Source organism: Microtus ochrogaster, chromosome X (genome assembly GCF_000317375.1).
Source record: "Microtus ochrogaster isolate Prairie Vole_2 chromosome X, MicOch1.0, whole genome shotgun sequence".
NCBI lineage: Eukaryota > Metazoa > Chordata > Mammalia > Rodentia > Cricetidae > Microtus > Microtus ochrogaster.
Genome location: NC_022026.1, coordinates 26,906,723 through 26,911,444, shown reverse-complemented (window position 1 = coordinate 26,911,444; position 4,722 = coordinate 26,906,723).

The following is a 4,722-nucleotide window of genomic DNA, read 5'->3' as shown; positions in this document are numbered from 1 at the left end:
AGAGAGAGAGAGAGAGAGAGAGAGAGAGAGAGAGAGAGAACTTGTTTGTACTATGCTGTTTTTCATGGAATTTGATCTGGCAAATATTAACCCAGAAATGTAGCTCAGAAGAGGACCTTCATTCCTCATTCACGTATTGTTTACCTTACTCTATTCCTGGGACCATGCAATGCACATTTCTATCTCTATGCCACCATATCCTCTCCATCATTGCCCCTATGTATTCTCAGAATCTTTGTTGACAGATGAGAAAATCTGAGGGTGAGAGAAGAAAGGACCTGCTCAGTTATCCAGTTAAGATGTACAGAATTAGGAAACCAAAAGTGTTGTTACATCTCAAACCTCATGATCCAGATCTTATACTTTGGATGAATGTATTTAGAAAATATTCAGCACCATTTTAAAATCCTATTTTAAAAATGAAATAGAAAGAAAGGGAGATAAACTAATTCATTGTAGTAGAGGCTATTTCATTTGCTATTGAAATCTGTTCAACTGATGCCAGCTACACCTATGTATTTCTTGTTACCACCCACCTCCCTAGCCAAACTGTAAATCCCATTCTTCCGTCTTTGTCATTTCTCCCCTAACTCGAAGAAGATGAAGTCACCACTTCTCCTGTATTATCTTTCTCTATGTCTTTGTAGCATCTGACACTAATATTAACCCTTTCTTTGAAATACTTTCATATGTGACTTCCATTACACATACTTATTCTTTTCTATTTGGGCCTCAGTGTCCCAATCTGTACAATGTTCCCATCTAAATTATGGGACTAGATGAATCTTGACAGGCAATTCGGTAATATAGGTGTTCCAAATATCCCGTGTATTTTCTATCTCCTTGATGTCCTTCTCTTGTCTTTGACTCACTCAGTTCCCCATGCTCCTCCCCTATCATTTCCCCGTGTTTGACTTCAAAGTATAAGTTTTCTTCTTTCACATCTGCAACATTGGCAAAATAATGTATCTACTCTTTCTGTAGTCTTGTCCCAGTACATATATTGCCTCATTTTAAACTCTAACAGCAGTTAGCACTGCTGCCATTCCTTTAACTACTTTGTTGTTTGCTAGCTTATACTATTCAGTGATTATCCTGTTTGTAAATATTGCATTCTCTGTTGGATGGGAGAAGAGAAGTTATCACCTTATCCCTTCCATTCTCCATGGCTTCTTGTATGACTGGAGAACACATGTGATAATTGATAATGAACATTGTAGACTTAATAAGATAATACTGAAGAGCAACATTGGAGGAATATATGTGTGTGGGTGTGTGTATGTGTGTATTTGTGTATGTCTATATGTGCATGTACATGTGCTTGTGTGTATGTGACTTCCTTTTTGCTTTTTGCCTGGTTGTCAGTTTATACCTTATATTAACTGGAATAATAATGTGACCTTATATGCCTTATTTATTTCATTAAATGATATTTTCAATATTTATTCATGTTGTAGTAGATAAAAGTAGTTTATTTACTTTTATTGATAATAAAATAATAAATGTAAAATAAATACTACATACTGTTTATCCATCCACCAATTTGTGGATACCTTCCTGTTTCCACTTACTGACTCTTAAGATTATTGCTATACTGCTGTATCCAACCTCCAGGCCAAGTTTGTCCTGCATGACTTGTACTGAGTTCCAATCTGGTGAGTCAACTTGATCTTACGCTATTCATATCCTTTCTGATCCTCAAATCTAGGCCAAGTCTCATATAACCTAGTCAGGTGCGCCAAACTTACACCGTTTGTAAACACCTTGCTTGGGCTAGGACTGCATAACCTGTGACTACCTGATTTATTTTGCCCATGCCATATTTAGTCTACAGGTCCAGCCTGGTTTACACAGCCTGTATTTGGGCAAAACCTGGTGAGTCTGACTGATCCTACGTTGTCTACATACTCCTCATTCTTAAGATCCAGACTGGGTCCCACATATCATTCTCTGATTTAGTCTGGTGGACTCACTCATGTTTCGTACAACCTTCAGGTTTAGGTAAGGACACGTAACCTGCATATTATCCCAGGCTTCTGCATCTGCCTGATTTAATCTCACTCTATGATATCTAACCTCCAGAAAACCCAAGCCATCTTGATCATTCTGTACTCCAACCCAGAATTCTCTGTCCACATCAGACACAAGCCCATGAAAGAAATCCACATTCCCAGAACTCATTGCAAAAAACACAAATATGAAAGGTCATAATAACATACATCACCAATTCACCAGTCCTATAGAAATTTTGTTCAATAACAACTATGTAGTGAACACTAAGACACAGAATTTAAAAGAGCTATCATAAAGGTCATCAGATTTCCAGGAATTTAAAGAAGACAGAAGTAAATAACTCAATAAACAGAAGAATTTCAGTCAAGAGACAGGAAGCAAAACCAGTTCATAAAATGCAATAACATTTCTGTATACCACCAACAAATTCACTGAGAAAGATATCATGTACCCACTCCCACTCATAATAGCCTCAAAGAAATAAAAGGGGAATAAGCATCAGCAAGGTGAAAGACCTCTACAATTAAAATTGTAAATCTCTGAAGAAAGAGATTGAGAATGCACAAGAAAATAGAAAGAGCTCCCATAATCATGGACTGGCAAAATTAATATCATGAATATAACCTTTCTACAAAAAGCAATGTACTCAATGTAGTACAAATAAAAATCCTCACAAAATCCTTCATAGTAAGAGAAACAAAATTCTAATATTCTCATTGATCCACAAAAGACTCCAGATAGTAAAAGGACTCCTATTTCAAGACATATTACAGAACATTAGTAAGGAAAACAGGATAACACTACACAAAAAAGGCATGTACAACAATGAAACAAAATAGAAGACCCAAATATGAGAACATATAACTATAGCCTTTCAATATTTGACAAAGAGACAAAAATCATGCAGTATGCAAAAGACAGCATCTTCAACAAATGTTTCCAGGGAAGTTTGAAGTCCAGATGCAAAAAAAATAGAATTGTACATACATCTATCACACTGCAAGTGCATCAAAAGTCTTATTTTGAAACTTAGAATGATAAAACTACTGAAGGAAATGATAGATAGTATTCTAGAAGACATAGATATAGAAAAGGGCTTTCTAAACAAGACACTATTTGCCCAGGAATTAAGGAAAAATTTGATAAGTGAGACTGTGGTGGTTTGAAAAAAAAAATGCTCCACATAGGGAGTTGCACTATTAGAAGATAGGATTTTATCGGAATAGGTATGACCTTGTTGGTGGAAGTTTATCACTGTCAGAGTGGGCTTTTAGGTCTCCTATGCTCAATCTATGCCCAGTGAAACAGTTGCTTCCTGTTGCATGTGAATCAAGATGTAGAACTCTCAGCTCCTTTTCAAGTACCATGTCTGCAGGCTTCCATGTCCCTCCATGATGATAATGAATCAAACCTCTAAAATTGTAAGCCACCCCAGTTTATTGTGTTTTTTCTCTATAGGTGTTGTCATGGTCATGATGTCTCTTAGCAGCAATAGAAACCCAAAGAAGGAGACCTCAAAAATTTTGAAAGCTTCTATACATCTAAGGAAATAACCAAGTGAAAAGGAAGTAAAGAGAACCGGAGAGAAGCTTTGCAAGTCATTCATCTGATAAAGGATTACTATCAAGAGTATATAAAACACACACACACACACACACATATATATGTGTATATATATATATATATATATATATATATATCCAAAGCATCAAGAAGAGAGTCTACCCCATTAAATTTGATATATGTATCTGAACAGAATTCCCAATAGATAATATAAAAATGGCCCAAAAATACCTCAAAATGTGCTCATCATCCTTAGAAATTGGAGAAATGCAAACTAGACTTTGAAGTTTCCTCTCATCCTTGATATATACCCAAGAGACTCATCCTAATGCACAAGTGCTGGCCCAAGAGTGTTCATTCCTATCCTCTTCACAATAGCTCAGAAATGAAAGTAACATCAGTTGTTTCCACTTAAATGCCTTTCAACTGATGAACGGACAATGAAACTGTGACACACATACACACACATGCACACACAAAAATATATGAATACTATTCATCAGTAATGAGAAATGAAATTATGTAATTTACAGGCAAAAGGAAGGAACTAGTAAGAATTTGTAGATGTGAATATATAACTTGGAGTAATCTCAAAAGACTAGAAAGTAAAACGAAACAATGACAATGGTGCGGGAGAAGGAAATATAGAAATCAGGATATAAAGATGAATATACAGTAAAAAAGGAAATACAAAAACAGGGAATTACCTGGAAAAGATGGAGGCAAGGCAATATAGAAAGAGGGGCAAAAAGTGCTAAAAATGTTTGAAAATTATATAAGAAACGATGTGTGTGTACATGTGTGTGTATGTGTGACTTTAGGTAAAAATGTTTCTTTTTAATAATGTACACATATATGATTGATAAAAGAAGTTATAATACTTGGAATGATAGTGATTCTCCCAAGAACTATAGATTATCTAACAAAAATGCCATTTCAGGGCAAGGGAAACCTTCTTTTGAATTGTTGGTCAGGAGAGTACAAGTGATTCCAAAAACAATATGGCCTATTGTTATTGCCCTTCATTACCTCCCAGGACTTGAAGGGAAGATCCAGGAGTTGGATAAATAAAACTGTAGCTGACTTAGAATCCTTGTCCCTAAAGGTTATTTCTTTTTTTTTATTAAATTTTATTATTCAATTAAG